The sequence below is a fragment of the Drosophila willistoni genome, unplaced genomic scaffold, assembly GCF_018902025.1.
Source record: "Drosophila willistoni isolate 14030-0811.24 unplaced genomic scaffold, UCI_dwil_1.1 Seg171, whole genome shotgun sequence".
Classification (NCBI taxonomy): domain Eukaryota; kingdom Metazoa; phylum Arthropoda; class Insecta; order Diptera; family Drosophilidae; genus Drosophila; species Drosophila willistoni.
This window is the reverse complement of record NW_025814133.1, coordinates 1,785,162-1,811,239: the sequence shown is the minus strand read 5'-3', so window position 1 is coordinate 1,811,239 and position 26,078 is coordinate 1,785,162. Positions and strand designations below refer to the sequence as shown.

Here is a 26,078-nt window from a genome sequence, read left to right as displayed (position 1 = left end):
AAAGTTTGTATTATATGTATACCCTTGCAGAGTGTATAATAAAATTGGTCAGATGTTTGTAACGCAGATAAGGAACGTTTCCGACCCTATAATGTATATATATATTCTTGTTCAGTATTAAAAACTGAATCGATATATCCATGTGCGTTTGTTCTTCTGTCTGTTTGTGTAGCGTATGTAGTTAACGCTATAATTTTCAAGGCTATTTGAGTGAAAATTGGTATTTTTACCTGGGTGGGATAAAACAAAAAGCTGAATCAGTTTGAGTACCTTATAGTTTTCTCTCTGAAACATCATAACATGAAATTTCAAGAGCGGCGAAATAGAACACGTGCATACACACACACAGACGCAGTTACATACAGTCTATGTATGGCGAAATAGAAAAAGAAGATTATGCAAGTAGGTGCATACATTTATGTATTGAGACACAGACAAAGAGATAGAGAAATAATAGAAAGTTCTTTTTTTTAATTTTGAGACATCATGACTGCATTTTGCGGACGCCAATCAAAGAATAAATGTTACTTTTGCACTGCTCAAATAATTATGACACGCATAAAATGTGCTCAAATAATTTTGAAAAGAGAGCGGTAATCTTAAGTTTGCTTTAGTTTTGTGATGTGTACCGTTATCTTTTTTTATACCCTTGCAGAGGGTATTATAAAATTGGTCAGATGTTTGTAACGCACAGGAGGAGACGTTTCCGACCCCATAAAGTATATATATATTCTTGATCAGCATGAGAAGCTGAGTCGATATAGCCATGTCCGTCTGTCCGTGCGTCCGTCCATCTGTGCGAATGCGTTTTACTCAGCCGTCTTAAGAGCTATCGGGCTGAAATTTTTTTCCGGGGTTTTTTATTACCCGGGAAAAATAAAGTATGAAAACCAGCAGGATCGGACCACTATATCATATAGCTCTAGAAGAACTAGAAGAAACATTTTCATAAAAATTGGAGTGTGCTATGAAACTTACAAATGTAATGTTTGTAAATTCAGATTGAAGTACCCATTACAAGCCCTGGTGTACCTCAATCTATCCCTCACGGGAACTCTGATCAATCACAGGATCATGCCGGCTCTCAATCACTTGCGGATCCCAATGCTCCTCCGCCTCCACTAACTGTAGTGCCTCATCGCAAACAATTATTTATTTCTAGGCTTGCTCCAGATACTTCTGAGTCGTCTGTGGCAGCTTACATTGGTAATATTTGCCCTGCTAAGGTTTTAATTCAAAAGTTTAAGTTTTCTAGGCCTCGCGAAATCTCCTCTTTTAAAATTACAGTACCAAATGAGTACTTCTCAGCTATGGTTGACCCTAATTTTTGGCCAGAGGGCCTAGTTGTACACGAGTTTGCGCCCAATAAGCGCTCTCGTCCGTTGCCTGTCCACCTTCCTACTTTATCTTCTGCTTCAAAAAACTAATAACGTCTAGTCTTTGCATTCATTATCAAAATGTAAGAGGACTTCTTACCAAGCTGTCGAACCTTTTCTGTGATAGCCAAACCTTTTCAGCTGACATATTAGCTTTCTCTGAAACTTGGCTTAACTCCTCTGTTCTAGATAATGAAATTCTTTCTAATAATTTTATTTCTTATAGGCTTGATCGTGTTGGTCGTCGTGGCGGTGGAGTACTCATTGCTGTAAACTCGAATCTGTCTTCAAGTGTGGTGCCGATTGATCTCCCCTTAGGTGTTGAGTTTATTTGCGTCGAAGTTACATGTTCTAACTTTAGCCTATATATCTCTTGTTCTTATATTCCTCCAGCTTCTGATATCATGATCTACGTGCACCATGCTGATGCTTTACGAACTATTTTTGGTCGTCTTAAAGATCGGGATGTTCTTATAGTTTTAGGTGATTTTAACTTGCCTAATATTTCTTGGCTTGTTGATGATAATCTATCTTTCTTAATTCCTTCATCTCAACATGTTTTTCTTGATAGCCTACTTGAATGTCCACTATATCAGTTGAATTCTTTCCTTAACTGTTCTAAAAGAATCCTTGATCTTGTTTTTGTCTCTGATCCCACTGTTAGTGCTGTATCGCAAACACAGCCACTAGTGAAACCTGAAGATCCTTATCATCCTACCATTGAAGTTACTATTTCTTACAATTCCGTTACTAATTTATTTAAAAACATCTCAAATTCTCGTCGTAGATGTTTTCGTAGAACAAATTTCAATCTTCTTAACAGCCTTATTTTCTCTTTTGATTGGTCGTTTCTATTTGAGTGCTGCGATATAGATTGTGCAGTGAAGTTTTTCTATTCTGCTCTTAATTCTCTAATTGATAAATGCGTTCCTTATGTGAATGTCTCTACCGTCTCCAGCTCGCCAGTCTGGTTCACACGTAGGCTCTCTAATCTTCGTAACATTAAATCGAGATATTTTAAAAGATTTAAAAAAACTGGTTCGCGACTTGACTATGCAAATTATTGTATAGCCAAATCTCAATTTTGTCTCTTAAATACTCAATGCTACAACAATTATCTCGTTCGCTGTAAGGCTGAATTTTATAATAACCCCAAAAGATTTTACAACTTTGTCAATTCCAAAAGACGCTCTAATGTCCTACCTTCCACCTTCAGACTTAACGACCAGTCTGCTAATAATGATTTAGATATTGCAGATCTGTTTGCTAAATTTTTTCAGTCGACATATTCTACTACTGTTTCGGATCCCACACCCTATCCCTTTTCAATCCCACATTTAAATTGTATGTTTTTTCCCAGTATTACTGAAGACTGTATTATCTCTAGCTTGTCATCTATGACGTCTTCCTTCGTTCCCGGGCCTGATGATATACCTAGCTGCATCCTTAAAATGTGTTCTATTTCCCTATCTAAGCCTTTAGCTCGGTTATTCTTTATATCGAGTGAGACTTGTAGATTTCCTGATATTTGGAAGGAGTCATTTATTATTCCGCTTTTTAAAAAGGGTAGCAAATCGGATGTTTCCAACTACCGTGGCATTGCCAAACTTTCGGCAATACCTAAACTGTTTGAGAAAATTATTACGTCTTCTCTTCAACATCTATCCAGATCCACTATTTCTCCTTGTCAGCATGGTTTCATGAAAGGTCGTTCGTCGCTTACCAACCTTTTAGAATTGACTACCCTTGTACACCATGGCTTCCGTAAAAAGTGTCAAACTGATGTTATTTATACTGACTTCAGTAAGGCTTTTGATACGGTTGATCATTCTTTGCTTCTCGCGAAACTTAACATCATGGGTTTTTCACCAAAATTATTGGGTTGGTTAAAGTCGTATCTTATTGGCAGAACCCAAAAGGTGTCTTTTCGTTCCTCGATATCTAAAACTGTTCGAGTTACGTCAGGTGTACCCCAAGGCAGTCATCTGGGCCCACTATTATTTACATTGTTTATAAATGATTTGCCTTTGGCCTTGGCGCATTCACGCGTGCTCATGTTTGCGGATGACGTCAAGATTTGTTATTCCTATAATGATCCTTCTTTCCAACAGTACTTGCAATCAGATCTCGATGCGTTCTGTGATTGGTGCCACGTTAATAAATTACACCTTAATGCCTCTAAGTGTTCTTTTATGACTTCCATCATTCAAAGACTTAGGCGTTATGTTTGACCCTAAACTTTCATTTAATGTTCATATTTCTTCAATTGTCAACAGAGCAAGCTGCCTTCTCGGCTTCATTAAACGTTGGGCCAAAGAATTTGATGATCCCTATGTAACAAAGGTTTTATACACTTCATTAGTTCGCCCTACTCTAGAATATTGCTCGCCAGTGTGGAACACGCAATATGATGTTCACCAGCGTAGTATTGAATCGGTACAGAAGCAATTCCTTAAGTTTGCGCTACGCGGTCTAAATTGGGACCCGGGTCTTCGCCTACCTTCTTATTCTGATAGACTTCTTCTTATTAATCTTCCTTCACTTTATAACCGTAGGCTTGTTTTTGGCATTCTCTTTCTCCATAAACTAGTCAACGGCGAAGTCATTTCTACCAATTTACTAGATACGCTGTATTTTTGTGTTCCCTCACGTCGGACCAGAAACTTTTTTCCTGTTCACCTTAGTAGATGTCTGACTAACTACTCTCTTCACGAACCTCTTCGTGTTCTTTGCCAATCTTTTAACAACCTTTCTCACCTTATCTCTCCTCATCTTTCTGTCACTTCTCTTCGCGCTATACTTTTTAATCATCTACAGCGAAACCAATGAAAATATTCTGGACTTGGATTGGCTGCAACTCATCCCTGGCCACATTGGCTGTGAATCGGGGCATAGCTGGCACCTTGTGCAAATAAAACACCTCCACCGGGCCGGGGATGTTTAGTTGTGTATAAAGCGAAGCTACCTTCTTCATTTAATTACTATCTGTCTTTAGCTTAAGCTTTTTCGTCGACTGCTATGTTAGTTGACGTAAATAAATAAATAAATAAATAAATAAATAAATAAATATGTGATAATATTGGATATAAAACCCCAGATCCCAAAATTTGAATGTGATCGGATAAATATAACACAAGTTACAGTCAATAGAATAATCGGCTCTGCCGGCAGCGCTGCTTGTCTGTCTACTACGTCTTTCGTCATCAACAGAGTACATGCATACACACACAGACGCAACGCTACATAAAGTGTATGTGTATGCGTGCGTTGCTTTGGGAATGAGGGAAGAAGAAGAACAAATTGTAAAATAGAGAGTAAAATTGTTTTGTTTATATATTGATGAATTGAGTTGCAGAAAACAAACATGTAAAATTATTATTACCAAGGACCGCAAGGGTATATAAACTTCGGCATAGCCGATGTTAGCTTCTTTGATATTTATACATTTTTTTAATTTAAAAAAATGGAATTTGAATGGGCCAGATAGTTTTCGAAGCTATTGGCATGACATTAGGTAGAAACCACTACAATGTGCCTAGAGAAATTTCGGTGTTGGTATGGGGAGCATTTCGCGTAAGTGGTATACGTTCATTACAAGTGGTATCATCCCGAATGAAAAGCGTCGACTACATCCGTACTTTGGAAAGTAGTCTGGTACCATTTTTAGATGAAAATGGCTATGCAAGACATACCTTTCAACAGGACATCGCGAGAGTCCATGTTATTCGAGAGACAAAAGCATATTGTCAGTTAAAATTGTTTTTTTTTTCATTCATTATACTTTTGCAAAAAGGGTATATTAATTTTGTTCAGAAGTGTGCAACGCATAGAAGGAAGTATTTCCGACCATTTTATTTCACAGTTTTATTTCACAGTTTTATTTTCTTAAATTAAGTCTTTACTTTTGAACAGTAGATTAGCGAGTAATTTGACTAGCAAAAATATGCAAGCTGTACACACTCTTCTTAGTTCTTAGTACAGTTGCACTAAGTCTATATTCCAGTGCAAAGCATACAAACATAAATTCTAGGGTAACAAAAGGTATGATAGGTTTAAGGTTTGTTAAATATATAACTCGCCCACTCTTCAAAAATTGTCGTCCCGAGAATGTCTTAATATTAACAAAGAAAAATTTACAAAATTCTTATTTTACTTACAATTTGTTTTGTGTTGAAGTATTATTTATCGCATACAAACAAAATCAGCATTCTCTTTTTTTTTTCAAATATAATTATTACGATTTGTTTTCTTTTTCTTTTTAAATTTACTTCTGTGATGAATTATTTTTCTGCCTCTATTCTCTTTTTCATAATGTTTTTCATCTATTTCAGTTATTTTTTCTGTGTTTCGAAAGTGGTTTGAGATTTTAAGTCTCGCATCTGGCATTTTTCTAAATCTGGTATCAACTTCAAACTCTGCACGTTTTTTATTAAGTTTTTCAATTTTGTGTATTTTCTAAGTTTGCGTATTGACTGTTGGTTTCCCTGAATAAAGAAATATTATAGCTGGAGCTTGTCCAGTTGTTGAATGTATCATTTTATGATTATAGGTAAACAATATCTTCTGTGTTATTAACTGAATTGATTATTCGAAATTTTTCATTCAATGTTTTGTGCAATCGTTCTACATCAGCTATTCCATTTTTACTTGTAGTAACTTGGAGTTCAACATTTTCTTTCTTTAACCATTCGTGGATTGCTAGACTCATAAAGAAGGAATCTTTGTCCGCTTTAATGAATTGTGGTTTTCCCATATCGTTAAAAATCTTAATAACGCTTTCTTGGTTTCTAACCAGTCCCTGCATTTCTATGAGGGTAGCGAACTTTGAGTATACATCAATATAAGAAAGGAACTTTTTTTTTTTTATAATGTAGAAGTCAATAACATACTTTTTCCTAATCGTAAGTATTTCTGGTGTAATTTCTAAAGGTAAATCCGTATTTCTGTGTTCCGATTTACTTAAATTGCAAATATTACAATCGTTTATAATGTTTTGTATAATTTCTGCCGATTTTGTGTAATATGTAGTATTGCTGCTTAAAAGTCATTTCAACCTTATTGAGTGACCTGAGTGAAGAGTGTCCAAATGAATTTTCACTATAATCTCTTTTAGTTCAGCATACTTATGTCAAAATGTCGCGCAATATGGTTGAAGTCTAGTTAACCTTGATATTTGAGTTTATGAGACGAATGTATTCTCTTTGAAATATACCAAAATCATTTTCATCTTCATCTTCCATAAAGATCGCACTATTTCGCATGGAAAAATACTTTAAAATTATATGCTTTGCTAGTTCTGAGGTCATTTCCTTGAACTCAATAGTAATTTTAGTTTTTGAAAAATACCTAGATTCGCTTTCATAATCTCGACTTGCCTTAACAAATTTTATTTGTCTCTCAAAATAATTCAATGGTCTTTCTGTTATTTGAATTCATCTATGGTTATCCTCTGGAGCACTATGCACAGTTGCCATAGTTGTAAGGTTATCGGTTACCAATACTTCTCCATTAGGTAATTGTATTCTTGACAAGGCGTCTGCACACATGATTCTCCTTGCCTTGGATTTATTTAACTTTGAAATCATATGATATGATAGCGAATATTCGCTAAGCTTTATTTTCCAGCGTTGGAGTTTCATGTGGGTTCTCAAATCGCCAAAATAAAGATTTGTGGTCACTAAGAACCTCGAAACTTCTTCCGTAGAGATACGGCCTGAAATATTTCGTCGCCCAGACGATTGCCAATAACTCTTTTTCAATAGTACTATAATTTTCTTCGTGACTGTTTAGGGTTCGGCTAGCGAAGCAAGTGGGCCTGCCTTCTTGAGATAAGGCGACCCCTAGTGCGACATTACTTGCATCGGTAGTAACTTTAAATTCTTTTGTAAAATCTGGATAGGCAAGAAGTGGATCACTCATAATTAGAAGTTTGAGCTTTTCTACTGCTTCTATATATGAGGAATCATGGAAATCCGTGTTACCGTTTTTTTTTCAATTTTAAGGTTATAGGTTTTGCTATATGAGCGAATCCGGGAATAAATTTCCTATAAAAGCCACACAGGCCTAAAAAGGACTTGATCTGTGTTTTAGACTTTGGCAAAGGGAATTTTTTAATTGCATTTATTTTGTTTGCGTTGGGCTTAATTCCCTCTGTAGTAACTATATGACCTAAAAATTCAGTCTCCTTTTTAAAAAATTCACATTTGTCAAGCTGCAATTTTAAGTTTGCCTTTCTGAGCTTTTCGAAAACTTTGCGAATTGACAATAATGTCGTCCAAATAGACTAAGCAATGTTTATTTATTAAGTCACTAAGGACATTATTTATGCATCTTTGAAAGGTTGCAGGGGCATTTTTTAATCCAAAAGGCATACGAGTATGGCCGGTTTGGGTTGAAAATGCTGTTTTTTTGATTGAGGAGTCATCCATTTCGATCTGATGAAATCCTTTAGCTAAATCAATTGTAGAAAAATACTGGCTTCTGCCAAGTTTATCAAGTATTTCCTCCATGTTGGGATTGGGAATTTATCGCTTATAGTAATTTCATTTAATCCTCTATAGTCTATTACGATTCTAAATTTATCTTTGCCTGATGCATCTTTTTTCTTCGGCACTACCCAAAGTGGGCTACAATACGGAGAGTTACTTTCTCTAATAATACCCTGTTGTAACATATCCTTTATTTGTTTTGTAACTTCGTCTTCAAATGCGTAGGGGTAACTATAAGGTCTTTTGTATATCGGATCCTCATGGATAGTTTTGATTCTATGTTTAACCTCATTTGTAAAAGTAAGTTGTTCCCCTTCCTGATATTGTATGTCTCGAAACTCAATTAGTATTTTCTTAACACACTTTCTCTCTTCGCTATTCAAATGTTCCAACCTATATTGATTATTTTCTTCTAATTCGTCTTCTAAAGCAAAAATAGTTTCCGTTGGAGGCTGGTTTTCAACTTGATTTTGAAAAAGAATGATGACCATTTTCAGATTGGGAGCTTTGGTGGCTAAAGACAAAGTTATTTAGGGTCGTTAAACCTGTGTGAAAATTAATGATTGCTCCGCAATCTTTTAAAAGTTCTCTTCCGAATAACAAATCATAATTATTTGAGAATTTATAAATGTAGAATATTTGACTTGTAGGTATAAGTTTGTTTGGTTGTGTTAATACATAATTTTCTAATGCAACTTCTGAATTTATGGTGTCGACATTATTTTGTTTTTTATGTATTGGAAGATTAAAAAAATTATGGTTAATTAGATTGACAGACGATCCAGTATTTATTAGGCATTTGTAATATTTCTCATTGAACTTAATTGTTAGGTCATGTTTTCTGGAAAGGCACTCATTTGAAAATTTTCGCTCGTATCCATTCGTTGGTGTCCACTACTTCCTTCTCTATTTCTTTTATTTGGCCTATTGTTATGCTCCTCAGATCTATTATTTATTTCTGCATTTATCGGATTTGCCTGTTGACCCTGGTGTAGCTGTTGGTTAAATTGATTATACAGCTGATTGTACTGGTGAGATTGGGTTACTCCCGTTTGACCATTGGAATATTCAGGCTGAAATGACTGGTTAGACACTGGGTCCATAAATGAATTTGGTGATTCAAAATTCTGACAATCTCTTACCCCTATAATTAGTTGGCATGGAACTATTTTTATTGCTGAATTTCCATTCCATGCCAACTAATTATAGGGGTAAGAGACTGTCAGAATTTTGAATCATCAAATTTTTAATAGTATTTTCCATTGCTTGGGTATACACAGCTGAATTCACTGCTTTACCCTCTAATTCTAGTTTATCAGCAATTACACATGATTTTTTTTGTAGCTCCTCACAAAACTTACGAAGGTTTCCCATGTAGTCCGTATTATAGAGCCTTCTTAGTAGTTCTTCGAGAGATGTCTGTGTGCCGTACTCTTCGATTAGTGCCTCCTTCAGCAATGTCCATGAGTTTATGGAGTTTTACCTGATATTTCTTTGAGCCTCTCCCACGATGAGTCCCTCGACTGTCCCGTATATGATGCTTTTCTGCCTTATATCATCAGTGGGGCCTTATATCATCAGTCCAAGTAGGTACTCCACTCTTTTAATGAAAAAGCAGAGATAGTTTTTGTCTCCCTCGAACGGCTGGACCTGCCTTAATTGGGAAAGCAATTGTCCTAAGAGAGATTCAGAAAGAGCCATTTTTCCACAGAAAAGCGATTTATTTCGTGTCCGTAGATTCTTTTGCGGATTCCGTATAAAATTAATTGGAATCCTACTGACTGCGCCAATTAAATTTTTTAATTTAATTTTATTTTAAAGTTTTATTTCACAGTTTTATTTTCTTAAATTAAGTCTTTACTATTGAACAGTAGATTAGCGAGTAATTCGACTAGCAAAAATATGAAAGCTGTACACACTCTTCTTAGTTCTTAGTACAGTTGCACTAAGTCTATATTCCAGTGCAAAGCATACAAACATAAATTCTAGGGTAACAAAAGGTATGATAGGTCTAAGGTTTGTTAAATATATAACTATATATATTTTTGATCAGCATGACGAGACGAGTTAATTTAGCCTTGTCCGTCCGTATGTCCGTCTGGATCAACGCAAACTTCTCCTAGACCGTTAGAGCTACAGAGTTAGCGGACGTTGACGATACTATGCGCAGTACGTTCAAGTGGCCCCTACGACACCAGGACAAAGCCTGTTACGCGCGAGCCCAAGCAGATAACTGCCCACCTCCCACCCGACCGACCGAGGGGTGCAGCCGTATAACGCACGGCACGAATCGCGTGGACAAAATACACAATAGAAAAGACAGACAAACACATAATACTATAGCTATCTATTAACTAAATGGGATAGGATAGATGTTTTAAGCATATTAATAGAAAACTCTGAGCCGATTACAGGGGATAGAAGATTGTATTCAGAGCAGAGGACTCTAAAAGGTTCATGCATAGAGTAGTTAGAAGAACAACGACTAAGGGATAAGGGTATTAAAGGGTGTCTTGGGTTAGTTAGTTAGTTAGTTAGTTAGGGACGGAGGGTTATCAAGAGAAGTCTACTAGAATACGAAGGCAAATTGACATTGCGATCCCAGCTTAAGCCACGAAGAGCAAATAGCAAGAACTGCTTTTGAACGGATTCTAGTCTAATCTGGTGCGACTCATATTGAGGTGACCAAATGCAAGATCCATACTCTAAAATAGGACGGACAAGCGAAGTAAAAAGAACTTTAGTTGTATAGGGGTCATCAAATTCTTTTGACCATCTTTTAATGAAACCCAGGACACTCATGGCCTTTGCGACCGTGGTGGAAATATGGGTGTTAAAATTTAACTTATGGTCCATAAGTACGCCCAAATCATTCATATTATTTAGACGTTCTAAAGGGCTGTTGCTTAGAAAATAAGTGACCAGTTGAGGAGAGTTACGAAACCTTACATTTGGTAGTGTTAAGATTTAGTAGATTAAACTGGCACCAGGATTGAAAGTTTTTAAGATCAGCTTGTAGCCGACTAAATGAATCTGTATCTTTATAAGTAAGACAAAGCTTGACATCGTCAGCATACATAAGCACACGCGAATGAACAATGACTGATGGAAGATCGTTAATAAGATCGTTAATAAATAGTGTGAAGAGCAGAGGGCCAAGATGACTTGCAGAGCAGAGGGCCAAGATGACATTGAGGTACACCAGAAGTCACAGAAATGGAAACGGAAAAAGAAGACTTAAAAAGTACCTTCTGTTTTCTATTTGTTAAATATTCTCGAACCCAAGAAAGGAAAAAGGGTGGAAACCCAATGTCGCTCAGCTTAGAAAGTAATAGGGTATGATTAACGGAATCAAAGGCTTTGCTGAAGTCAGTGTATATGACATCAGTTTGTTTACCATTTTTGAACCCCTTGATAATTATTGATGTAAATTCTAAAAGGTTAGTGGTTGTAGATCTACGTTTCACAAAGCCATGTTGGGATGGCGAAATAATAGAGCTGCAAAAATGTTGCAATTGAGAAGTCATAATTTTCTCAAAAGCTTTCGGAATAGCGGACAATTTTGAGATACCCCTATAGTTAGAGGCTTCGGACTTTTTGCCATTTTTATGCAGAGGAATAATATACGACTCCTTCCAAATAGATGGAAAAGAGGAAGATTCTACAGACAATAGAAACAATTTTAAAATGGGTTTACATAATGCGTTTGCACAGAACCTGAGTACACATCCAGGAATACCGTCTGGCCCCGGAGAATAAACAGGTTTAACTAATTTAAGTTCGCTAAGAATAGAACTTTCACCAATCATTGGATTGAAAATGCAATTAGCCTTTTTTAAATGATAAGGATACGGACTTGCTCGATATTCCGTTGAGGAATAAGTTGTTTTGAAAAAACTCGCAAACATATCGGCAGTTGCCTGATCAGTGCTCGCATTTTTATTTTGAAAAGACAAAAAAGATGGGTGCACAGAGTCTTACGTTTAGAATTAACAAAATTATAAAATTGTGTAGGGTCAGAAGAAAACTGAAGCTTACACCGCTGAAGATAATTCTTATAGCATTGTGTATTAAGCATCATGAATTTTGAACGAGCGACTGTATACAGAGCATATCTGATGAACGACGTGTTTTTTGAAACTTCTTATAATATCGTGTCTTCACATTTTTCAAATTGGATAGCTCGCGAGAGAACCAGGGAGGTTTGTTAAGCCGCTCCAGCCTACCAAGAGGCACACAAATATCAAAGAGTGAATTCAGAGTATCATAGAAAAAACGAACAGCCGAGTTCATATCACTACAATTGTACAGATAAGACCAATCGGTAGTAGCAATGTTTTCATTAAGGCTGGCAAAGTCAGTCTTACAAAAGCATCTAGTTAGTGGTAACTCATTTGAACCAAGTAATGGTGAAAGCAAGGGCAAATCAATTTTTAAATTTAATGTAGGATGAAATTTGTCTTCACGAAGAACAAATGGTTCGATCCTAGAAACCTCACAATAAGAAGAATCCAATACAAAAATAAGATCTAACAATTTTCCTTTAGAATTTAAGACAGGATTCGAATTTAGCCCGGCCCTCTGGTTTTAAGCTACAGTAAAGATAAGAACGAAAAACTCATAGTGATTTTATAAATATGCAACGTTAAGACTTATCTTATGTGCAGATACCGATTGGTTAGATACATTTATTACAGCTTAGATTATTATAGAAATACAAAATATATATTTAAGTATATCGCGTTCTTCTAAAGACGTCCGATCGTCGCGGCTTCTCCAACAAGACTCCCGCACTCTCCTCCTACCTTCTTTCTCTATGCTCTCTCTATCTGTGTTCTCTCTATGTATTGTTTGTATGCTCTCCATGTACTCTCTGTCATTCTTGAAATTCGGTCTCTCCTAACTCCTCTTCGTCGATTCCTATGTAGTCGTAGTCTTCTTCTTCGATGTCCATGCCCGGAATCAAAACACATCATGGTTCAATGTGGTCGCTCGATATTACATTACTGTAACGTCGTTGAGATACTGAACGATCGGGTAGGTTTTCTACAATATAGCGATCGCTTCGTAAAACTTTCGTTACGACGTACGGTCCTTTGAATGCCGGATCTATTTTATGAGTGTCTCCTGTATTTATCGGTACATAGTCAATGACTACTAAATCATCTACTTCAAATTTTTGAGGTTTGGCATGCTTCAAGTCGAATCTTTTTTTCCATTTTTTTCCTGTTCAGCTTTTATATTTTCTGCCGCATGATGACGATTTAGTTGTACATCCGTTTGAACAAAATGGTCTTCTGTCATTGCTTGTATAATTCGGTTATACGATACATCTTTGGGAATAAAATTAAATACCAAATCGTTCGGAGAAAATTTTGTCGTTGAATTAACGTTTGTATTCATACTCCACTGTATGTTGAACAAATGTTGATCCCAATCCTTGCTTTTATCTGTACTTGTTTTCAGCGCGCTTAGTAGTGTTTTATTCATTCTTTCAGCTTGACCGTTGGTGCGTGGTGTGCGCACTGCTGTTTTAATATGTTTTATGCCACAGTTTTGCATAAAGTCTTTAAATTCCTTTGATGTAAATGAAGTACCTCTATCTGACATGATTCATAAAGGCTACCCAAAAATTTTGCAAAGTGCTTTAATAACTGGGGTAGCCTTTGAGTTGCGTGTTGCGACTAATATGGTGAACTTGGTGAATATGCTTACTATGACCAAAATGTAAATAATTCTGCTTTTGCTTTTCGGAAATGGTCCAATATGATCGAGATTTATTGTCCGGAATGGTATCAGTATTACTTCTTGTAAGTACATTTCTCCATCTGGTTTTCCTCCTTTTACTTTATTAATACAACACTCTGGACATGAGTCTATGTATGACTCAATAAACCTTCTCATCCTCGGGAGCCAAAAATGACGACCAATTCGTTTATTTTTTTTTTTTAATCAGCTGCCCATATAAAGCTTTGGTTTTTCTTCAAAAGCATACCCAATGGTTGTGCTATTATGCTATAATTCGGAACAAATTCACGGAAGAATCTAGTAACTCCCAAAAATCTGCGTATTTCTGTTTCATTCGTTGGCTGCAGATATTCAACTATACATTGTCTGTGTCTTTTCTTTTCCTGGTTAAATTTGATAGACGTAGTGTTAATCCTTCGAATTTAACTGCTTATAAAAATTCATTAAGTATAACTTTTTCTTCGTCGATTGCTTTTAATGAAATAATAACTTCATCAACATAGCTTACTATATTTCTTTGAGGTTTCGCATGATATCTGCGATGACTTTTTGGAATTGAACTCAAATAATCCGTCTGTTGTCATAAAAGCTGTAAACATCTTGCTTTCGTTGCTCATTTCTATTTGATGAAATCCAGACGTCATATCCAGCGTTGTAAAGAAATGATTTCCTGCTAACTTTGCCAATTGCTCTTCTACGACTGTCATCGGGTAGTGTTGCTTTACTGTGACTGCGTTCAGGGCTCTGAAATCAACACATAAGCGATGTTCCCTATTGGGTTTGGGCGCCAAAAGCGAAGATGCTGCATGTGGTGATGTGCTTCGTTGGATTATGTTGTTCTTCAGGAGTTCATCTACTACTGTTCGTAATGCATCTCTTTTCGCAAATGGGACTTAATATCGCCGTTTCACAATTGGGTTCGTGGTTGTTACTTTGATCTCCATCTTTGTTGATTTGCATCTGCCAATATTTAAAAAATTTTCGGCTAAGCATTCTGTATAGTTTGTTTTACTTTGTTGTCCGCTCTGCACATAAAATATCCCTTCCTAAGTCGACTGCATGATTAAGTTCCTTATCTTGAACTACGTAGATGCATACATCTAGTCGATTGTTATCCATCACGTTAACAGGCATTCATTTGACTCAACAATTCCTCCTCCAAAACCTCTGAAAGAATTGGTTATACCTTGTAAAACTGCATCCTTCGGTACGTGAGACTTTTGCATGAATGTATTGTCACTGCCAGTGTCTACAAATGCCTCGTATTCGTTACCTTCAATAAGTATTTTCTTCAATATTGGCGGGCGATTCCTATCCTTTATGCTATCAACTTTCGACACTGTTAATGTTTTAACTCTGCAATCCTTTCCTTCATGTCCTATCTTATAGCAAATCGAACATTTTGGCCTTTTCGATTCAACCGGACACTTGGCTGCGATATGTCCAATATTATTACAATTAAAGCATTTTGGGCCCTTTGTCTCATTATAATAATGAGGATAATTATCCTTGTTAACCTCCATGGACTTTGCGGTATCTGACGACGACTATTCCGCCGTATGGTATGACTGCCATACGGATGAAGAATTCTCCAGTGACCGAAATAATTCTGCACATGTACATAAATTCATGGCTAGTAAAGCTCTTGCTGATTTAATTCATTGGAAGCTTGTGAAATCTGCTGCCAGTTGTTTCAGTTCATCCATTTGTCTCTGCGTCGTACTATTTTGCTGGTTGATATCGTATTCATCGGTGTTTATTTGGTCCGTTCCTAGAATTGACGTAATTTCATCAATCTTGGCTTGTTTGTTACCATTGAATATTGTTCGTCTGTAAAATAACATCCAACTCTGAAAGTCGTAGTGTAGATAATTTGGCCAACATTTTCTTAACTGTTATTTATCCGCCTTGTTGCAAAATTATCGTTACTTTTTTTCGTTTGTCAACTTTATCTTTTGCGCCGGTTTTTTAGACATGGACTTTTCCCTCGATATCGGCTTATCGATAAATGCTATCGATACATTCAATAGTTAGGTATGGACTTTTCAGTTGTGAATGCCTTTCTCGTGGCGATTTCTTCGACGACGTTTGCTTCGTCGCTTATGACTTGCCTTTGTCGCTGTCTTGCCTCCCCGTAAAATCCGTGCAATCTTTTTTCGTTAATTTGAGAATTCATGACCGTCTTGCAACTTGTGCCGCCCGCGTCAACATTAATCTATAGTTGTCTCTTTCACAGCTTTTCTATTAATTTTAGAAATTCGCGACCGGTTTACGATTTGTTCCGTTGCGCCTTTTCCCGCGCTTCGATATATGTATCTATCGTTATCTTTTCTACAGCTTTGGAAGATTGTAACCATTTTGCCTCTGTGCCATTTTGTATTTCTTCCTCTGTTTCATTGACCTATAGATATCTCTTTTATTCTTTCGGGAATTTGTGACCGTTTTGCACTTTTGCCGTTTTGTTAGATGCTTAAATTTATTTACTATGTTAATGTCCGGAACCCCTGATTGATAATGTTCATAAACTTGTACCTTCGCTAAGGATTGTTAATTTGTTCCAAAGCTTGCCTACGTATATCTAGCCTAGTTGACCAGTTGGTTCAAGGAATGACGTTGGTATCTCTTGATTTGAGTTAATATTTATTTATTTATATAAAAAACGGCACTAGTACATAAGCCAGTGACACAGCGATGCACACACTTAGTCTGACTAAGAACAATTCATTTTTATACCCTTGCAGAGGGTATTATAAAATTGGTCAGATGTTTGTAACGCACGAGAAGCTGAGTTGACATAGCCATGTCCGTCTGCCCATCCGTCCGTCGGTGCATATGCGTTTAACTCAGCCATCTTAGGAGCTATCGCGATGCAATTTTTTTTTGCAGACTTTTTCCCGGGTAAGATAAAGTATGAAAACCATCAGGATTGGACCACTATATCATATAGCTCCAGAAGAAACATTTTTGCAAAAATTAAAGTATCCCCATACCATATATACCAATATGATAGTCAATAACCAATGATAGGATAAATAGAACACAAGTTACAGTCAATATAAATCGGTTCAATCGCTGCCGGCAGAGCTGCTTGCTGCCTACTACGTCATCATCAAATCAACAGAGCACATGCATACACACACAGACGCAACGCTACATAAGCTGTACACTAGTCGGCATAAATATTTTGACGAAATCGTATTGTGCCTATTGAAGCTGTTAAACGTCAGAGTTAAGCCTTGTTGTTAGAGCTTCAATCGTAGCGAAGTTTAAAGCTGGGGTTGCCTTAAAAGATATTGCAAGTGAATTTAAACTGTCGCGTCACACAGTACATTATCAAATTAACAAATTCGAAAAGTATAATACTATTAACAACTTGCCAAGATTGGGTGGTAAACGCAAAACAACGGTGAATGAAAACAGAATCCTTTTGCGAAAATTGAAGAAAAACATTCATTTTTGATGCATTTCACACAATGGGTTGGGTGACTTGGTTCCCATTGAAGGATCGATGAACCAGGGCCAATATTTGAGAATCCTGAATGATCACGCTTTCCCTTCCGGAGACAGGCTAATCAGTGAGTCATTCATTCTGCAACAGGATAATGCCCCATGCCACAAAAGCAGATTGATCACGAAGTTTTTGAAGGATGTTGGTGTCAATACTCTTCACTGGCCACCACAGAGTCCAGACTTAAATGTTATTGAAAACGTATGGTCCCCCATTAAGCAGAAGCGAATTGCATCTTTGCATAAAAGCAAAGAGGAAACAATTTCTGAGATTACTTACATTTGGAACGAAGTGTCAACGGACATCCTTGAATCTTTAGTGGACTCACTTCCAAGACGACTACAAAAAGTTATTGAAGCTAGAGAAGACTACACATTCTATTAAGCGAAACTATATTTCAAAGCCCTTTTATGTTTCAATTGCTATTTTATTAATAGAAATCACTCGTCAAAATACTTATGCCATCGTCTGAAAATCAATTTAATTCATATCTTTCTAAATTTCAAAGAAATTATTTTTGTTCAATTATTCTTAAGTTTGTATTACCGAGATGCAAGAAACAAAAAAAAATTATTTAGTTCTGCAAAGCCAATAAAACGTTATAAGCAAAAACACATCACTTTAAATTCGGCAAAATATTTATGCCGCCTCTTTTTTCACATTAAAGTGCTCTTAACAATGTACAATGTGCCCAGATACAATGTGCCCTCAATATATCCTTCACGGGAACTCTGATCAATCACTTGTGGATTCCAATGCTTCTCCGCCTCCACTAACTGTAGTGCCTAATCGCAAAACATCATAACATCATGTGGCAGCTTACATAGGTAAGCTATGCCCTGTTAAGGTCTCTATTCAAAAGTGAAATTTTTTTGGGCCCCGCGAAATATCATATTTTAAAATTACTGTACCAAATGATTATATCTCAGCAATGGTATACCCAATTTTATGGGTCTACTTCGACTTTTTTCTAAGCACTCAAAACTGTTCTGTGACAGCCAAAATTTTTCGGCTGACATATTAGCCTTTTCTAAAACTTGGCTCAACTGGCTGAATCTGTTTTGGATAAAAAAATCCCTTCTAATAATTTGATTTCTTATAGGCTTAAGAGTTTTAGTCAGAGGAGAACTTATTGCTGTTCGGATGTTGTGCCGATTGATCTGCCCTTAGGTGTTGAGTTTATTTGCGTCAAAGTTACTTGTTCCAACATTAGATAATATATTTCTTGTTCTTATATTCCGACACCTGATATTAGGACCTACATTCACCATACTGATGCTGCAAACGATTTTTAATCCTCTGTGAGATTGTGATTTCCTTATAGTCTCAGGTAATTTGTACTTGTCTTATATTGCTTGGCGGGTTAATGATATCCTCTCTTACTTTATTGTTTTCGCCTCAACATGTTTTTCTTGATAGCTTAATTGAATGTCCGCTATAAAAGTTGAGTTCATTAATTAATTCTTCTAAAAGAATCCTCGATCTTGTTTTTGTCTCGGATCCCACTGTTATTTCGGAATCTAACACACAGCCCCTTGTGATGCTGAGGGACCGTATCACGTTACCGTTGAAGTTATCATTTCTTATAATTCCGATACTAATTCATTAAATAACATCTCACATTCTCGTCGTAGATGTTTTCACAAAACAAATTTCAATCTTCTTAATAACCTTTATTCCTCTTTCCTCTTTTCATTTGTCATTTCTATTTGAGTGCTGTGATATAGATCGCGCAGTGAATTTTTTCTTCCTTAATTCCTTAATCAAGAAATGCGTTCCTAGTCTGAAATTTTATAAAAAATCCAACAAAAATTACACAAAAATTTTGAGAATAAATCAATCTGAAAACTACAATCAACTGACACTGACATGTCCGTCTCAATATTATTTTCATCAGCTGGAACGCGGTCATTCATGGCGACCGTGACATAGGTAAAAAAAAATCGACCTGGACATCGAAAGACCAAGGAAAGGACCCAAGTGAAAATTTTTTATGTTTCTTCCCCCTTGTGTGTGTGTGTGAAAGAAAAAAAAAACAAACTTTATAAAATAAAGAAAAGAGCACAAAATGGAAAAATGGCAACTATAGATAACTATTTCCAAAAACTTGTCATAAGAAATCTCAGCATAGTAACTAATCTAATTGAGGTTTTCGAAGTAAGCAAACTCCATTACTCAAAGCTCGATAAATTTAGTGCAAATCCGAACCGCCTACCTTAATATAACTGGTGATGAATTTCCAGTAAGAGGATGTTTCTTTATAACAGTACCAAACGTATGCTGCTATACAAATGCAGGTTGTAGATTTCGTTTTTATTTATTGAATTAAAAAAAAAAACAAAAAGACAAAAATAACACACTTACAAGAAACAACAAACACACAAAAAAAAAATATAATCATCTTACAAAGAAGAGGGCTGTGCCAGAAGAGCAGCACCGGCCCGCCTCTCCAGGAAGACTTGGATTTCCTAATGGCCTACTGTACAAAGGGACTCACCCCTCCTGGAAGAGGTACTAGAGGTGTGTCCAAACGAGGGACCACGCCCACTCACGATAGCTGTGTACCAGGCTCGCCAAGAAAAACGAAGCTATTTGTACAAGAATTAAATAAATGTTGTAAATTTTTTTCGTAAAATAGAGAAACATCCCAAGACACAGTAGCCAATTACACAAAAATCATAAGTTAATCGAACACTATAGAAAGCTAAAGACAGGGCATAAAACAGCCGCAAATGCATTCTATTGTGACTGCAAACTGAAAGCAATAACTGTGCTTAAGAAACGCAATATTGAATTGAAACAAATAACTGATTTGGAAATTTCAGTAGTACTAGAAGGCCCAACTCAGCTAATGGCTGATGAAGCCATACCAGAAATACAGGGTGGCCCATTTAAAGTGGAAGGATTTGTTTTTGCAATAGCAAAGTAAAAAGTGGAATTTTCAAGATTTTTTTTTGAAATTCCTTTATTTAGGTCCTTGGAGATTTGTTCTAACTACTTTTCGAATATGATATCTCATAAATGACCGCCTCTGGCCTTGACCGCAAAATGTGCCCTTTTTTCGGCATTTCGGATCACTTTGCCCAATGTTTCGGCCGATATGGCAGCAATTTCTTGTCGGATATTGGTTTTCAGCGCAGCTTGGGTCCTTGGTTTACCAGTGTATACCTTTCATTTTAAATATCCCCATAAAAAGAGTCAGGAGGCGTCAAATCCGGTGATCTCGGTGGCCAGTCATAATCATTTCGCGCAATAAATTGGTCGTGGCATGCGCTGCATGCGCTAACTCTTGCGAACGATGGCGACCTGATGTCGATGGAGTCTCTGCAACACTGGCTCGAACGGCATCAATGTTCTCGTCGGAACGTCTTAGTCGTTGTCTGGACAGATGACATTACCAACACTACCAGACGATATAAATTTGGCATATAATCGAAGTGTTGTCTGATATCTTGAAGTTAGCCTCAAACCTAATTCAAGAGAAAACCTCTAGACTTTCGGTTGGAAGTGGCCTAATAGAACAGAGTTTTAAAACTCTTAACTCCAGCCTGCCACAACCCTTCCATGTTTGTTGCCCTGATGGCTATAGTGCGATAAGAGTTTTTGCTGGGTAAACCTTAAAATATCTTTTTCAAGATCTCTGGACGCGCCTACGAAGTTTTTACCATTGTCGGACTCGACGTGCTGGGGACACCCTCGCCTCAATAGCAAAACACACAAATACGCACCCTTGGATATGGAACAGGCGCGGCGGGTGAAACTTTTAATGTCCAAGGGACCTGTGAAATCTGTCCCGGTAGTCGAAAAGGGGCGAAAAAGTTGTTCTGACACTTTCTGCCAAAACGGTACACGTATGCTACCACTCATAAGGCACGTCCCAGATTGGAAAACTGGGATAGTATCTCATTGGCTGGTTTAGCGATTGCGACATGGACCTTCACTGCCGGCTGCTCCAAGGTAGTGTCTAGTGTGAGTGGGAATGGGGTCGCTGGTCTTGCGGTTGCCGTAGCCAAGGTGGGCCACGCCACCACAAACCCTTGTGTAAATGTTGCTGCGCACTCAGACCATGACGAAGAAGGAAGAACTGCAGATGCCAATTCAGCTAGGAGCATGGCTCTTCATAACTCAAGACGGGGTATTTAAACCGTTATGACTTGGGCTACCCTGGATTTAGCTGCAAGAAGGCAGCACGATATTCCTTGGTCATTGCTAATCCACCCTAGCTCTTGTAGCAAAAGCTCTTGCATAAATACTTTAGTTTGAATCACAAAAGGAGCCAGCCAGCCAGCGGGATCGAATAAGTCAACTAAGACGACTTCAGCGAAGGAAAGTCAGCTACATATATGACTTGATAATTTCGCTAGCCAACGGATTGGATTGTACATCATTTGCGAGTTGTTAAAGTACTCGGATGGCTAAGAACGGTGCACAGTTAATGCCGAACGTGACGGTGCTAAGCTTGTAATCACCAAGTTGTCCTTCCTTGTTTCGGAACAGGATTCTCTTAAATGGCTTATGAACTGAGTCGACCATAATTTGCTGGAACACTTTTGTGATGTCGTCGTTGAAAACTACTCGTAAAAAATCCCACTTGAGAATCTGAGTAGTGAGATCAGACTGAAGTACCGGGCCAGGGTAAACTATGTCACTAAGACTTACTCCATTTGTGGATTTGGCGTTGAAGGCTATCCGTACCTTCGTTGTGGGACTGTCGGGCTTAAAACCTGCGTAGTGTCGCAAATAAAAGTTGTAATGCCTTTAAAACTGCCTTTAAATTGCACCTGACGGCACCATTGGGCATGTGGCCCAATTCAAAATACTCTTGAATGACGACGTCGTAATCAGCTTTGCCCGAAATATTTTTTAGGAGACGACCCTCGTTGTTTAGGAACTGAGCCATTGCACCTGTTCTGGAGTGACTGAGGTCGATGTTGGTTGAGTCTCGAAACGGAAGTGAGACCATATATCTCCCCGAAACATCTCTCCTTGTGGTCTTCTGAAAATTGACCTCGCAAAATGCGTCAGAATCTTCTACCGGTTTGACCGGTGGATCCTCCACCTTCCAAAACCTTGTAAGAAGAGTTTTGAGTGCATCCTCTCTGCTTAAAGCGATTCTCGTGGTGAACGCGGCACACGAACTAATGGGGACCCCTTGCAATGGGCCTGAAATTATCAAACCGAATCTCGTCTCTTGTGCCATTAAAGTGCCGCATGATTCGGTCTTGATGCCGGAGAGGCTTACCGATGATATGACATTAACACCGAGAAGCAAATCGATTTTTGCCTATAATTTTAAGGAGACTGGATCGGGCAATCGTACATGAAGGCAAATCATCGGCAACTTGGGACAGAACAAAATCTTCTATCTCTATCTGGACTGAAGGTCCATGCGATGACCGAATTCTTACGTGACAGACTTTCAAGGTTCTATTGACCTTTCCGTAAATGCCTGCCACCGCGGCCCTCGGATTTGGCATGATAACTTCATAAGCCGGAACATTCGCTCGAATATAAAGGTAAAGTATGCTATAGCTGGGACCGGCGTTTGACTATTCTCCGGTCGGCCGTCCTTGTGCAAGAGCGTATTGTGAAGACTTCGATCGAAAATCTTTTACTTGAAGCCCTCTAGCGAAACAGCTCAGACACAGTTACTTTTTCTTTATATATGCCGCCATCTCAGGCCACGGCATCTTAAGGAATCGGGAACATCGACGCACTGGGTGATTCTCCTTCAAACAGAGATCACAGGACTTGGGTTTGGTGATCACCTTGGTTTCAAATGTATTTGGCTTTCGGGTGACTGGAAGAGGCATTGGCGGAGGTTTGGGCGTGAGAACTGAAATGCTTCGAGCGTAGGAAACCGCTAGGAAAACCCACCAGAGATTGTTAATTTGTTGCCAACCAACACGCGAGGAATGGAAATCTATGTAGTTAGAACAGAGGTTTTAAGAAGTTTGTGATCTGCAAAGCGAACCGATTGAGACAAGAATTTAAAACCAAATAATAAATTAATTTGGAAAAAAGGACCGAATTTGTTTTTTGAACCGAAACGGAAATGGTACGAATTCAAGAAATTCAGGTACAAACTGAATGTTCGTATGTAAGTTAATAAATGGGGTAGTCCCGCGTAGCTGCTAACTGCGTAATCCAAGTCAGGCGGGATCCGTAAGGATGCCGGTCCGAGGTGAGACACTGAAGTGGATAACTGTTTGGAAGTTTAGGTTGGAGGACTTGACTTCGTCCCCTTTGATGATTACTGCCCTTGTGGTACAGTAATGTATTTAATAAGGACAAATATATCGGCTGTGCGCCGGAGTACAATTGAAGCGACTTGAGTCTTCTTTATTTAAAATCGAACTAAAACTAACGACAAAGGCCAAGTATAATTCTACCCAGGAAAGCCAATGCATCGCACCATCACGCCACAGTCGGCATGCCGACTCAGTATTCTAAGCGATCAGCACTTCACTGCTGCTGCCTGTTGCTAGTGCAGAGCACTGAACACATAACTTGGCGTGTCAGCATTGTTTACGTAATCTTACTTAGTTGCTACGGAATTTATGTGTTAACTCAACATTTTCTGACATTGTTGCATCTGCTTTAATGGTTTCCGAAACAACAGTGCTCTGCCTGCTAGACTCCCCTTTGGCTAGTAATTTGGCTGCCATATCTAAACCTTCCTCATACTTTCCATCTGTGAAATAGTAGTGTTGAGTTACACCACTTTCTAGCATTTGGCTATGGTAACTAATCCATAGCTTCTGTATCTCATTTACTTCTTTAATAATCTTGCTAGTAACCTTACTAGCATCTAACTCTTCTAGCTTTTTTAACCTTTTATGCAACTCGTGTTGCTTCGCTAACAATTTTTCAGTTTTTGTGGGGAACATTTTCGTCTTATATATATGTTAGGATACCGGTATAAGTATATAAGTATATGTATATATAATAATATAATATAAACAATATAATATAATATAAACTATTTTAATTTATATCTTATCTGATGATCCTGTTGTAGACACCGTTCGCCACTGTTGTCCGCCACGTAGAGTTGTCTGCCGCTTCTTGTCTGCCAATGGGTAGCGATAGTTTGCTCGCCTTTTTGTTTTATGTTACGTCTCGATCAGCTGCTGTTGTCCAGGGCCTGTGGGCTCAGGCGGTACCGGTGCCGGTCATCGCACCAGACTTTCAATGTATGTTTTTTCAGCTGCCTCTCCTTTGCAACTATCTTGTTGCTCTGCTGCTGTTGGTAGTTGCCGACTTGCAACTACATATAGTGTATATGTGTATATGTATACACTAGTTAACTTTTTTTTTTTTGATATTAGGGCTTCAAATACGCCACACACCAACTTTATATTTTAATATTGCTTTTTTCACTTTCGATATCTGGGCTTCGAATTGCCTCACACCAACTTTATATTTTTATATTTTTTTTTACCGCCGAAACTAGGAGTCGACAATTGTTCTTAAAAATACTTAGTCTAATGACCCACGTTTTTCGGGGGTTAAAAATTGTTTATATTTCATGCTCAGCGTTGGCCACTTGATAACTCGCCGCTGTTGTAATCTTAAGTGTTTTCCACAGAGTGGATGCATGTTTTGTTTTGTTGTCAAGCAATAATTGTCATATGAATCTTTATGACTTATTTTTGTGTTATATTTTTGTTTTCGTTTTGTATATTTCTTGTTGCATCTGATTTGGTGAAGCCATTTCAAATTAAACCGTTGTTTAATCTTAAACAGAACTTTACATAAGTTTTTTTACTATTTGCTGCTATATTGGCAATGAAGACACCTGTTCTAACTGTTGAGTTGGTATAAAAATTTCTGATGCATTGTTGTCTATTTGGATAAATCGGATCACGTATGAACTTGCAGGTATTGAAACCGCGTTCTTGCTCACATAATTTCGCATAGGCACAATTATTTGTTCATGCCTGTCGTCTGATCTCAATATTAACCAATCTGCGTCAGTTTGATAATCAAGAATACAGTTGTATTTTTTAATAAAATGAATACCAAGGATAGCCTACACTGGGTATTGGATTGGGTATTGGTTCTGACTGTTGAGTTGGTATAAAAATTTCTGATGCATTGTTGTCTATTTGGATAAATCGGATCACGTATGAACTTGCAGGTATTGAAACCACGTTCTTGCTCACATAATTTTGCATAGGCACAATTATTTGTTCATGCCAGTCGTCTGGTCTCAATATTAACCAATCTGCGTCAGTTTGATAGTCAAGAATACAGTTGTATTTTTTAATAAAATTAATACCAAGGATAGCCTCCACTGGGTATTGGAAAGTTGTCATCTACTATATAAAATTTATGCCTTACGAGAACTTGATTTAATTGCAATTCTACATCAACGTGTCCTAGAGTGTCTGTAAAGCCGTATCTATTGCATTCATTTTTATTTTATTTGTAGTGTCGATGAGCGTGTTGAAAACCTGTGAGGCTTTAAGAATTGATATGTCTGCTCCTGTGTCTACGAGTAGTGTACTTGTGAGGTGGCTACAACTGATACATGATATAAAGCAGCTAAGATTTAGATTTATTGTGAATATTTTGACTTCAAAAGTGTGTTTCTGGGTTATTTAGAATTCTGAGGGGTATGGGGGTTTTCCATCCCTGTCAGAGCTCGAACGCCTCTAATTGAGTTTTGTCTGTTATTATGATATCCACCTCCACGGCAGCCTCTTTGGTGGCGTGAATAACTTTTGCCTCATTGGGCTCTGTGGGTATTGTAGTTGTTTCAGTTTGAGTTGTTTCTCCAGTTACCAATGTTGTTATAGCGGCGTCTACCGCAGGCATTATGCTGGGCATAAAAGATGGTATTATTTTTGAAATTTTCGGTGGAGCCCGACTCTACTGAAATAGTGGTGAATCTTGCGATGGCTTCATTAGCTGAATCAAAGTTTTCTGATTCCATTAATATCTGGACTCTTT

General features: G+C 37.6%; 1 protein-coding gene across 1 annotated transcript in view; it reads left to right on the top strand.

Moving 5' to 3' along the window:
• LOC6652588 (pikachurin) overlaps nucleotides 1-26,078 on the top strand; it is a 568,882-nt gene that overhangs the window by 87,774 nt on the left and 455,030 nt on the right. The gene's annotated exons all lie outside the window — the stretch shown is intronic.